The sequence below is a fragment of the Rattus norvegicus genome, chromosome 1 (genome assembly GCF_021556685.1).
Source record: "Rattus norvegicus strain SHRSP/BbbUtx chromosome 1, alternate assembly SHRSP_T2T, whole genome shotgun sequence".
Classification (NCBI taxonomy): Eukaryota; Metazoa; Chordata; class Mammalia; order Rodentia; family Muridae; genus Rattus; species Rattus norvegicus.
The window spans coordinates 50,515,929-50,529,486 of NC_141534.1; the positions used below are offsets into that span (position 1 = coordinate 50,515,929).

Below are 13,558 nucleotides of genomic sequence, written 5' to 3' on the forward strand. Positions count from 1 at the left end.
TCTAGAGGAGTTCTGGCTGTAGACAGCAGTTTTCACCCAGAAGAACTAGGGAATGAAGTTTTTCTTCTCACTTCCTCTGCTCTGTCTAGTGAAGCTCACTGGCAGGCAAGTGGATTGAGTTCTAAGCTTTACCTTGAAACAGTACACTTGGTGGGCGGTCATTCATTAGTTATGTAATCTGGGAGTAAGGGGTCACCCTTTGTTCCTCCTCAATGGCTGACCTTGGCTTTGTCCTTCAGGAGCAGGATCCCTTTTACTCCCAACATCTTTGTGTCTGGGTCTCTGCCTAATGGGATAGAAGGAGGTTTGTTTGCCTTTCTTTTTTTCTGTTTTCAAGCACTCTAATCCTGTCTTTGATTCTTTATACTCATACTGTGAGAGAGAAAGACGGTTGGCTTTTTCAAGTGTCTTGTTCCTGTGCCATTTGGTCAGCCTTTGTGTTTTCTGCAAAATCACTTTCTGCAATCCAAATCATTGTGCTTCCTACTGTGAGGGAATGAGAGTAGGTGCCTCTCTGTGAATACATTGCCCAACGGAGGTGAGAGATGAACACAGTCTCCACAGCAATGTGCTGCCCTGTCCCTGGCAGGTGGTCCGTGGCATTCATAATCCCAGGCTCCGGTTACCATGACAGCACTGCTCGCTCCCTCTCTAACCCATCAGGACGAGTGCCTTTCTTCATGAACTCTTTCTAAGATGTGTGTCCTGGGAGCAGGTGAAACCTACTGTGCTCCAGAGAGCTAGAGGGGACACTGATCCATGAGGGTAGTTCCCACCATGCAGACACAGCAGTGGGGAATTATACTACAAGGAGCAAACACAGCCAAATCTAACCTCTCAAAGTCCCACCAGGAAGATAGCAAAGGAGGAGTGGAGTGCTGAATTTTCACTCTTCTCAGAGAATACTTAAGCTCAAGATTCCTGTGATAAATAACTGAATTATTTGCATAGCAGCATGTGGGCACTAATCATGATCCTTCCTGCCCATGACAACAGGACCTCGTTTAATACTTGGCTTGGAATTAGAAACAAGTAATATGGACCACACTGTGTTCTTCATTTGGATTCAGTGTTTGTGGAAGGAGAAAGATATACTTTAACACATGCGTAGGAAAGGAGACTGAGCCTTCCTTTTCCTCATGATAAGCTTGCCTTGTTTCAAGGGTCTGAATAAAGAAAATCTTAGAAGAGATCTCTAAATCCTTTCTCAAAAGAAAGACTTAAGAACTCTTAGGAAAAGTGGCCAGAACCAAAGGCTTTTATCCTATTAAAGACAAGGTTCACGCAACAGCAAATCTTTGTCACCCTCTGCAGGGACAGCCATGGAAAGTAGGTTAAGAGGGACACCTGGGTGAGTGGTTGAAGTGTTTTTCTTCACTTGTCTCCTGTCTCCTAGACGAGTCATGTGGCTACTCTGTCCCAGTGGTCTGGACCCTGGATGTTCTACATGGGTCCGCAAGCCGTTTGCATCCATGCCTTGTCTGTACAATGAACAGATGTCTAGCATAAATGTCTATTTCTTCAGGTGAAGGTAAATGCTATTATAGTAAATAATTGCTAGGGAGCTGGCTGTAATTAGAGCATTTGTATCCTTACATAATCTCAGTAACCAGAAATTAGAGCCTAGATCCTACCAACCTTTAAATGTTTTGACATTAAATCCTCATATTCAGATAGGATTAAAATCGCTGTCTTGGACGCACACACAGGGCACTTGCTATCACATATAGGACATGGATAGGCACATACAGGGCCTGGAATCACACACAGAGCACATGTAAGCACACACAGAACATCTGGAAGTACTCACAGGGCACTTGTGATCACATTTAGGACATGGGAAGGCACCTGGAGGCATATACTTGATTGTGTGTGCTTATGGGATGGGTAGTGGCCTGACTATTTTTATCACGTAAACCGAAGTAGAGATTAAGCATGTACTCATGTGTTTCCAGGAGCATATATAAGTCAAGACTTAGCCATGTCTCTGGGACCTGACACAGACAGCGCACTAGAAGCCAGTTTACATATTCACTGTGCAGGTCAGAGCAAGCTGCTCAGATGTCAGTTGACCGAGCTATAGAACTACCTCAGGCAGGACCGCTTCCGGTCTCCTGTCTTATCATTTGCTATACTCCATGGTCTAAGGATTCCTAACCTCTCAAGTTCAACAAACTGAGTAGTAACTGTAGAGGCAATCCTTTTCACATTAAAAGCTGAATCATAGCGAATACAGTCTGATGGCACACACCCGAATGCCCCATGAGTGTAGCTTCCAGGAGGTTGTCTCAGAGACGTATATTGAGACATACACTGTAATCTGAGCATCCATGTATTCAGAGAGTTACAAGGCTCTGAATTGGACGCACTCATTTCTAAAATAACCTGCATAACATTTGCTCTCAGAACTGTCTCCCCACAAACATCCAGCGTCCTTGTATTTTCTCTCGTCCAGTATTAGGCCTTCATTCATTATTCATTTTTATTCTGTCTCATCAGTAATTACTCTCTTTTGTTCTTTAACGATTTAGTTGATTGCTTCTGTATTGCGAATGTGTGTTACGCACGGGAGGAAGGGTAAGCGCCCACCTGTGCACGTGGAGGCCAGATAAAGGGCATCAATGCTGTCCTCCATCTCTGCCCACTTGCTCCTTTGAGAAGGGATCTCCTTGAGCCTGGGCTTGGATAGTATTAGTTAGGCTGAAACTCAGCCAGCTCGGTTGTTGTCCTGTCCTACTCCCTTTGGAATAAGGCATGAGCAAGAAGCCCAACCTGTTACATGGGTCCTGCAGTCTGGTCTCATGACTGAACAGCAAGCTCTCCTAACCACTGAGCCATCTCGCCTGTCTCTTGATAACCGCTCTTCATTCCACTATGCTTTCTTTCCTCGTATAGCTATGTTTAAAACAACCAAATGTAAGCTTTTCTTTTGGTTTGTGGACAACGTGAATCCTGGCATGCTTTAGTTTTGAGTGTTTTGTGAATAATCAGAGGCTTTTGAGGGGTTGGGGGGGGATGGCTCAGTCAGTAACGTACCTGCTGTGAGGACTAGAGGACCTGAGTTCAGATCCCAGCACCTATGTGGAATTCAGGCACGGTTTCACATATCTGTAACTCCAGCATTGGGGGTCAGGAGACAGGCACCCCAACTGTTGGATAGGAGGAGATTAGTGCCAACCAAGGGCTGAGAACATGGTAGCAGTAGTAGGCAGGGAATGTAGGGTCTCCTGTCTGTAAAAGCTGCAGGAGGGGGGGAGGGGGGAGCCCTGGCCCTTCTTGTGAGATCACTCTGGGGTTTCCTGGGCAACCAGTCTTGTCAGTCAGTGGTCTATAGATTTAGTGAGAGATTCTGTCTCATAAAATAAGGTGGAGAACAATTTTGAAAGACACCTGCTATCAAACTCTGGCCTCCACTTGCATGCATATGTACACACACACACACACACACACACACACACACACACACGGAAGCGATTCTAATTGAATTCCAGGCTGGTACAATTATTAATTATGAAAACTAACTATGTATTTGTTGGGCTGCTAGTAAATCAAATCACAGCTCAGAAAGTCAGGAACAGGCACAGTATGACATCGACGCACATTACCGTGGTGCCGACCATGGTGCGAATCCTCGCAAAACGGTTGACACACTTCACTTTTAACACAGTTCCGATCTGGAATCCCAAGGATGGTGTCCCCCACCTGCTCAAGGCTCGCACACAAAAGCATTGCTTCTTTCCTTAGAAACGGTTCTCCTGTAAGCAACAAGGAACAGGCCGGCAAACAAAGCTACCGTGTTCAGAGTACTCTGAAAACTGAGAGCCAGAAAGAGGAGCAGCTGGCCAGTCTCGGACCCCATCAAAGGACTAGGACATCCATGTGGAGCATGTAAACTGTTCTCCACGCTCCTCCATCATACTAGAATGTCTTGGGTAATTTCTCCACACTCCCAAATGGAAGACTGAAAACGGAGGTGGCCTGAGCAGACCTCTAGGGGTCCCTGTGAGGGTATCTGGTGACGTATTCTCAGGCTCAGGGCGGAGTTAGTTGTTTTTTCTCTGCACTGGTATTATCATCTGAGTCTGCGCTGAGGGTGAAGAACGGGTCCTCCAAACCGTCCCGTAACTGAGCCAATCTGAGGACCAGTTGATACGCAGACACGCTGTTGTACCTTGCTCATTTCTGAGTCGAACATAATTTATAAACTAGGATCTGCCACCCATTCCAATTCTCAATGAGAGTCAGCGGGGGCACTGACGGGCTGCAGGAGTTCTCAGGGAATGGTGCCTGTCTTAGCTTTATCCTGTTGCAGTGAAAAAAATGGCAGCAACTTAAGGGAGCAGGGTTTGACTCCCAAGTCCAGACTGCAGTCCACCACTGCAGAGAAGTCCCAGCAACACGAGAGAAGTGGTCACTTCACACCCACAGTCAAGAGCAGAGAATAATGAATTGACTCATGGATGCTCGTACCTGACACATGGGGGCTCAGGTCATGGTCTCCCTTTCAAACAGTCCATGACTGAGGAGCCCCCACCAAGACTCTCAATGAGCCAGAAAGGCCAGGTTATATCTGTAATGAACACTATCACAAATTCCAGGGTTTAATCCACCCAGGCTTAATCCCTGCCTGTGCCCTGGAGGTGCACAGAGGAGAATGAATGGAGGGCATCATTTCCTGTAGTCCTGAAAGCCACTGCCTGGAGCACCAAGGAAAAGATTAGTTGTAGAGAGTCCTGTAACAGCAGTTTTTTGTCACAACCCAAGCAGATCTGCAGAACTGGCCCCACCTTGCCAGATGGGACAAAACTGCGCATTGTAATGGGGTGGAGAAGAAGAAGGGACTCAAAAATATTCAGCAAACGATACTGGTGATGATTAGCCAGGGCCTATCATAGCAAACAGAAAAGAAAGGGGAAAAAAACCCAAACAAACTAACAAAAACCTACTGAGAATATAGGAAGATTCCATTAAGTAACAATGACCGGAAGATAAACTCCTCTATCATTATGGCCAAGAATATACAAATATTGTGGCGATAACTTAAAAAAAACCGTGGCAGAGCACAAACCCAATTTTAATGTTCCCACAGAGGCAAATATGAAGACCTTTTCCTAGGTGGAGCAGCCCCAGATTCCCCAGCACACCTAGGAGAGAGGGGAGGACTGTGCATTAAGAAATGAGACTCACTTGAACAAGAAATTCAAGGGAACCAGCAGGGACCCAGCTCAGATCCAGGCTTGAGGGGACGTGGCACCTCGGCTGTTGGATAGGAGGAGATTAGTGCCAACCAAGGGCTGAGAACGTGGTAACAGTAGGAGGTAGGGAATGTAGGGTCCCCTGTCTGTACGAGCTGCAGGAGGGGGGAAGGCGGGGAGTCCTGCTCCTTCTTGTGAGGAGATTGCTGACCCTGATACCTCCCCTGCCACTCTTAGTGAACGCCATCCTGGTGCCATTGCCCTGAGTGCTGTGTGAGCAGTGTCTCATCCTGTCCTGCTGCTCTCCCAGCACAAGTGTGAGAGAACCCTGGTGGTGGTGTGGATGCCCTCAGCTACTGAGCCAGTAATTCAACAAGTTTGCTTTTCAAGGTATCAAAGGCCGCATTGTTAGGACAATGACTCCTGTAGAATCAGGGGACTAAGAACCAGTGACAATAGAAATTCCGATGGGGTGGGTGTGGGGTATTGAGATTTATATGTAGTACATGGTGCCTTTTCTTGCTCTCCCCAAACCAAACAGCACACCCTTGTCTAGCATCTTACCCGATTTGCTTCTTCAGAACTGAAGTCTGCAAGTAGCCGGGCAGGTTATCGTCCTTGGAGACGCTGGGCATTATTGAACTTTGACATTGAGAACTTTACTGTTTCTAGGGTGGTTGTGGGCACCTATGGGAGCCCTTGGTAAGTTCTTTAGTCTAAGTCAGTTCCCTTAACATCAACCTCTGTGTTTCCCATACATTCTATTTATTGTGGATGTTAGAGTTTAAGAAGCAAGTACTTTCTCCTGTTCCTGGAAGAATTTTCTCATATTCATATGCCCCGGCAAAGAACACAAATAAAAATGTTCCCAGCTTTGTTTCTAAGAAATAGAGAAATATATCCACGTGTGACTCACAGTTGCAGCTGTGGGCTTTCGTGAGGCTGAGGCTGAGGCTGCATCCCCCGTCCTTCGGAGGGCTCAGATGGGAGGCACTATGGTATTTCTATTGTGCAGGAGGCCAAGTTACATAGGTGGAGACTGGGACTCCTTTAGGGCTGAAAAGCTTCCAGAGTCCATGCTCACCATGGAGGGCCTAGGTTAGATCCCCAGGTCTAGAGTGTCAGTCCCTTCTATCCAGTACCACAGCCCCTGGCTTCATATGCATCGGGTCGGGGGATTCAAATTGTCCATCCTGAGATGTACCAATGGAGAAAACCACACAATGGATCCACAAGATGTGTTCCAAAACAGTATACACATGCCTCGAAAATAACTTCATATGGAGGACATGTGGGAATGATAACATTGGAAGAGATTAGAGTCAATAAAGCATATCAGTGTGATTAATTCCACCTGTTTTTTTCCACCACCACCCCTGCTCCTTTTTTAATTTATTTTTTAAAGGAGGCATCATCAGATCCCAGTTTAGATGATTGTGAGCCATCACATGGTTGCTGGGAATTGCTGGGAATTGCTGGGAATTGAACTCAGGACCTCAAGAGCAGCCAGTACTCTTAACCACTGAGCCATCTCTCTAGCCCTAAATCCACCTTATTTTTATTATTCGTGACACAAACACTAGGCAGTGCCAACTTACCTGTGTGACTCACACTTTATTTTGGCTGAGCAGCCCTAGTCCTGGGGACCAGGATTCATTTTTAATTTTTATAAGCACTGTTCATTCAAAAACATCTTGTCACAGATTTTTCTTTGTTATGTCTGATTTTTAAAAAAAAAACCTGTAAGCATCATTAAAGAGATAGAAGTAATTTTTAACTTTTTATTGATTCTTTGTGAATTTTATATTCTGCACCCCAATCTCATTCATCCCCCCATCCCTCCATATCCACCCTTTTGTCCTCCCCCAAAAGAAAATGGAAAAGTAAAAATAAAAATAGACAAATAAGTAAACGTTTCTCCACGAAAGCTGCCATGTGTCACAGTGTGTCACACAGTATACCCTTTGGCCAAACATCTTTACTTACAAATGTTCGTTGGGGTGAGTCATTGGTCTGGTCCGAAGCCTCTGGGTCCACTATCAATACTGGATCCTCACTAGGACTCCTCTCAGATGTCCTGTTGTTGCCATGGAGATCCTGCAGCTTTGGTTCCACAGGACCAGCGCCTTCATGTGCTTCAGCCCTCTCTTACTCCTCCAAACCCCTTCTCAAATCCATGGCTTCCTAATCTTGAAGTATTATTGTTTTATTACACACACACACACACACACACACACACACACACACACACACACACACACTTTATAAATACAATCTGTTCATTTAGTGTTGTTCGAGTGTATATGATCAGTTAGGTTGGGTTCTTGTGGCTGGGGCACACTTACTCTCTTCTCTCGGCCGTGTGTAACTCTTCTACTTCTGGTAGGAATTTGTGAGGTTCCTCCATCCAGGTTGGCATATCAACTGTTGTCATTGTTCGGGTCCTGTACAGGTGGCCATGCTGTTGAGATTTCATGGGTGTGGCTTCCCGGACACTCATTGAAGGCACTGTCTTTGGCAGGATTTCTGAGCCCCTGGCTCCTACAGCCTTCCCTCCCTTTCCCTCATGACATTTCCTGAGCCTTCGGAATAGGACTACAGAGATAGCTCTTTATGTACATAGTAAATGGTTTACTTGCTCCTGCTTTCTAGTTTAAGTGTCTCCAGGTACTGCAGGGAACTTGGCACCTCTGCCGTCAGTGTGTATCGTGTAGCTTGGAGCAATGCTGTCTTCAGTGGAGAGGAGTTGGTGTTCTCCCTGCCCAGGAGTTAGCTCAAGCTCTTTCATGTCAGATACCAGAACCTCTGGTGCTTCTGGGGCAGGCCTTTGTCTGAGTAATGAGGCCACCCATTAAGCAAGTATGCCAGTCCCTCCGTACCCACACAACCCCACCAGTCACTGGCCACCCTTCCAGCCCTCCAAGCCCTCCTTTGGGATCTTGTCTGTAAGACTTGGGAGTTTAGCTTTGAGGTTGTTCCTGGCTGCTCAAAAAGGTAAGCCTCGAGTCTTCAGGTGAACTTTGCTTCACACTGACTTAGAGAATAGAAGCTTCTGGAAGGTAGAGGCTGTAGTCAACTTATGATGACTTCATCATTAAATATGTCATGGTGGTGAAAGGCTCATGGCCATCCCAATGGATAGGAAATCACCTACTAAGATCTACCAAGTGGATTTACAAGGTGCAGCCACCAGCCCTGTGTTCTCCTCTGATCCAGAGGCAGATCCTACATTTAAGAGGTGTTCTTCCCTCCTGCACCTGGGATACTCAACCCTTCAACCCAGAGCTCTGGGACGAGCTAAGGCTCAGGAGTCAGCAGATGAGCTGGGACTGTCCACTGGGTCAGTTTCTTCTGCTAGTTCCCCAAGGAACCTGAGATAAGGATTCAGACCCAAGGCCTAGGGCAGGGTGTACTTAGTGAGCCCCCCCAGGTATGACGGGCTGCTAATACACTCCTTATACTAAGTCTCTTGGACCCGCTAGCTTGTGTATACATTTTAAAACAGTTGAACCTACTTCATTTCAGCCTGGGATGAAACACTGAAATGAAATAGTGACAAAGTGATATAAAAATACAGTTGTTAGATTCAAAATCCTGCATAGAAATGTGAACTTTAAAAACGAATGGTGACAGTTCACATTGGAAAGGGCTTCATGTCATTTTGAAGCATCTCTGTTTGTGTGACATCAGTAGCTGTAAGGGGTGAATGAATGATCCCTTACAAGTAAATGCCTCTTAAATGTTTATATATATATACATATATATACACACATATATATATATACACATATACATATATTCCAATCCCCATATACATTTATACATATACATATGTAGAATGTATGTATGTGTGTGTGTCATATATACAGCCTAACACTAACAGCACCCAGCATCGAATGTTTAGATGTGCACCTGTCTACATGTTATAGCATCTAACTGTATCTTCAAAATAATAATGTGTTAGTATCCTTGTGCTGCTGAAGAGACATCCAAAGTCTCCTAATGGTTCAATAGCACATTGAGTGAGAATATATCCACATTGAGCAAAATACCACATCTCTAGCATGACCCTGCGGGGTGTTCACCTGAAAGTCACTCTCCATTTGGGAGGCTCTTAGCACCACTTTTTATAGCATAGTTATTTATAAAGCCTTTCCCTTTCTTGGCAATTTAAGATAAAAATTCACCCTGAAGAAATTTATCAGAAAGGTACCAGGAAGACAGACTTGTAAAGGCAACATAGCTCATCAGAGAGAACCCTTAACATAGCCTGCCTGCCTGTGGGTGGCCAATAAGGCCCTGATAGAATGGTAGGATGGAGAGATGGTTAGAGTAAGTAGCACTTTGGTTTGGTGGGAGGTGAGGAGTCCCACACTCATAGCTGAACCTTGGAGGATGCCTTTTTTGAAGAGAGCATTGCTAGGCACCAGGCCTCTAAAAAGACAGGCAACTCCCTAAATCAGTCTGTCCCACTTGGACCTTGTAGAAATATGACAAAGTAGAGAGGCAAGCAGGGCACAGAAGAAGGGACCGCTCCAGATTCTGTCTATCATAGTTCTAAAGAAAGAAACGCTGTCCCAACAGAGAGCAAATGAAGGCTACCCTCACCCAGAGTAGAGAGAATTTGAGAAAATCGTGAAGGAACTTCCAAATCATGGCCATGTAAATTGTTATATGATTGTAGACAGATCAGCACTCACAGAGGACTCCATTTTTAATTACTGGTTTTTACTATATAGAGGCTACAATTTTTTTAAGTGTGTTTTTTTCAAACAAGTAACATCTGGAATAGCATTTCAGATCTTTTGTTTCTGACGCAGACTAGGCAAAAGTCTAATAACCCTTGGCAATAGAAAAGAAACACAGCTAGAGCTGTGTTTGTGAGAAGTTACATAAAGGGACAGTAGCCACAGCCACCATGTGCATGAGCTAGCAGGACTCAACTCGATGCACTCCATCTAAGACAGGGCTCTCCGTCTCTCGAGGTCTTTGGACACCCAGAAAGTGGGTCATCTTTCAGAAGACCTGCGTCACTGGGGAGACGAAGCTAGTAAGTCGAAGACCAGCTGGGTTCGTTCTGCACTGTAACAAAATACTTACCTGCTTGGCAGTTCTATTAATCTTTCCAGTCGCTGTGCAGGGAAGGATCGTGGTGCTGTGGTCCTGACTGCTTTTCCCTGTTCCCAGGACTTCACATTCTTCTGTCAGATGCTTATAGAGCTGCATATTAAACTTGCACTTTGGAAACACAAGGTTGAGTCACGATCTCAAGAATTTTGACATCGAATCAAGGATGTTTACAATGAGCTGTAGTTGGAGCGAACTGGAACGTTGAGGCAATTATTTTTAACAATAAAATTATTTCACCTAAAATAGTGATCGAAACAAGGGAATTTTATGGACTGGAGTTCGGGCATCAAGTAACAGAAACCCAAGTTAAATGCACTTGGACAATAGGGACACTCGTTGGCTCACGTGTCTGTAGTTCTAGGTCCAGCAGTGTTCAGAGGTGTCCTAGTCAGGGTCTAAGCAAGTCATCAAAGCTGCTTGCCCCTCTCTTCCCACGACCAGCCATCTGCATTCTCAGCCTGGTTCCCTGTGGATATAAGTGTCTGCTAAAATCTATTTGTGTCTATTACTTTGTTTTTAACTTTTTGAGGTGAGAGAGAGAGAAGTTTCCTTTGGGTATCTCTGAATTAAGAGAAGTGGAAGACGTTTTTCTGGAATGTTTTGATGGTTGGTCCAAACTGAGCCACAGGCTCATTCTCTCATTGGCTCGGGTTGGGACATATGCCCATTTCTAATTTGCTCAAATTAAGACTCAGGTTTCTTATTGGCCCAGGTTGGGTAATATGCCCATTTCTCATTGGTTCAATTGGGATACATGCCCAGTCAGAGGATAGAGTTACCTTGAGAAGATCATGCCCCCCCTGTAACTAGAAGCAGACACAGGTCCACTGAGAACATGGTTTGATGGCTGAGAGAGTGTGTGTGTGTGTGTGTGTGTGTGTGTGTGTGTGTGTGTATGTGTGTGTTAATGTGCGTGCACATGCACGCGCATGTGCATGCATGAGCATCTATGTGCACACAGAGAAAGGGGTCTGTTGTGAGATAGGCAAGTACCGTGGTATTTAATTTAAATTTATCAATTCTAAATATTATCTCTTGTTACAAGATTAATATGTTTTTAAATTTTTATTCTTGTGTATGTATGTGAATGTGTGGGCACATTTTCTGGAAGCCAAAAATTAACCCTGGATGTCATCCTTCAGGACTCATTCACCACCACCACCACCACCACCATTACCATCCTACCCACCTTTTTTTTCTTTTTTGAGACAGGGTCTTTTGTTGACCTGGAGCTCAAGCATAGGCCTCCCAACACTAGAATCACAAGCATCCAGCGCCATATCCAGCTTTTTTATGTGGGTTCTGGGGAATGAAGTCCAGAATCTTGTGCTCACCATGAGTCACCAAATGAGCTATCTGCCCAGACCTAGCTGTTTTTAAGAGGATGTTTAAGTAGTAATAGGAGGAGGAGGAAGAGGAGGAGGAGGAGGAGGAGGAGGAAGAAGAAGAGGAGGAGGAGGGGGAGGAGGAGGAGGAGGAGGAGACAAAAAATTCACTCTAGTGCCACTAACTCATAAGAACTATGAATAAGATGATCAATCTCTTTCGACTGAAGAGATAAAAGTATTCTACATACTGCAGACTACAGCAGTTAAAATGCAGAGTTGGGACTTCCATCTCCAGATTCATGTACTTGCTGTCTAGGTATCCTCCTGGGGTCAGATTCTCAGTTTCTTCTTTAATGACAGTTAAATTGGTCTGTGCGAGTTCTACCAACATCAACCCTACAACTCCCGGGTCATCAAATGACAGCTCACAAGCCACACACCCAGCTTGCTCTGTCTCCATAAGTAAAGGTTTATTAAATCTATGTGTGTCTTCTCCGTGCCACTTCTACACCACAGTGGCAGAGTCAGTAGTTTTGAGAGAGAATTGGAAGCTTGCAAATCCCAAAGTACCCACTATGTGACCCTTTGCTAAGGGACATTGGCTGATCCCTCCCATCTTTCACCATCTGATGTCATCATTCTTTGCTCACATGCTGTCAAGAAGAAACAGACATCTACATAGCTGAAGACATCCAGGGGACAGATGCCCCATTGTTACCAGTTAGAGACAATTACAGATCTATGATGCGTGGATCTCTTGCTAATGTTGAGCCTGGGCAAAAAAAAGATGTAGTGGACAGGAATCATAGCTGTGGATAGCATACTAGAAGGCTGGAGAAGAAATAAAAAGGGCTCGTGCATATTGCCTTTGAAAGGCCTGTCTCCAGTGTGCAGATGTGGAGACGGTGAGGTAAGAGTAGAAGCGTTGAGCAGGGTGAAACCTGACTGGTGGGAAGTCTGACCTGAAAGAAATATTGACTCCTGCTACTTAATCCTTGTGGTCCTGAACTTGGTTTTTGTTCATTTCTTTGTTTTTTCATTTATCAACTTGAATTCATAAAAATACTTTGATGATAACTAAATGAAATACTCCATGTGCTTAGTCCAGAATTTAACATATATACATATATATATACATATATATATATACATATATATATATGTCCCTTCCTGCATATTGGTCATTTTAATGTGGATAATGTTCCTAGCTTTCAGGAATCGGCTGGCTGATGTTGGGTTTCTTGGTCTCTTATTCAAAGAATTAGAAATAGGGGCTCTCATAGATTTGCAAAAGAAGCAAGGTAATTTTATTTGCAGCAAAGAGACAAAGAGTATAGATGAAAGAGCTATGACCATCAAGATAGACAACAGGAGTTAAGATATTCAGGGCTCTGGCCATTGCTTGGCACTCTTTTGATGGGGTTCATAAAAAGGAGGAGTTGGTTTTTATGGGTGTAGCTTGGGTGGTTCTCTATTTTGACTGGTAGGATAGATTATGTAATCATTTCTCTACTGCACATGTCCTTCCCCATAATTCATCTGGTCAATCATTTCCATGTCTGATTAGGCATGGGCATAAGATGTTGAACAGAAGATTCTCTATAAAAGGTTACTAGAAGACACTGCAATGTGCCCCAAACTGGTTCAGGACAGATCGACCCATCTGTTCTTCATACCTGAATATATTGTAAATACATTTCAATAGAAACTGTCTAAATTTCACCAATAACATGGATGGAGAACCTTCCACCATTGTTCAGAGATGGAGACACAGGCGGGAGGCTGAGAGATACTAAGGTTACTAGGTCAAAATATATGTACACGCACGGTGTATGGTGTGGAGGAACAGGGCTGCATTATTGCAGGAGCCAAGCATACATGAACCAAAACCAAATGGGAGACTAC

General features: G+C 44.6%; 1 protein-coding gene across 1 annotated transcript in view; it reads left to right on the forward strand.

Annotated features, from left to right (window-relative positions):
- Nucleotides 1–13,558, forward strand: part of Slc22a3 (solute carrier family 22 member 3) — an 89,153-nt gene that overhangs the window by 60,947 nt on the left and 14,648 nt on the right. The window lies entirely within an intron of this gene.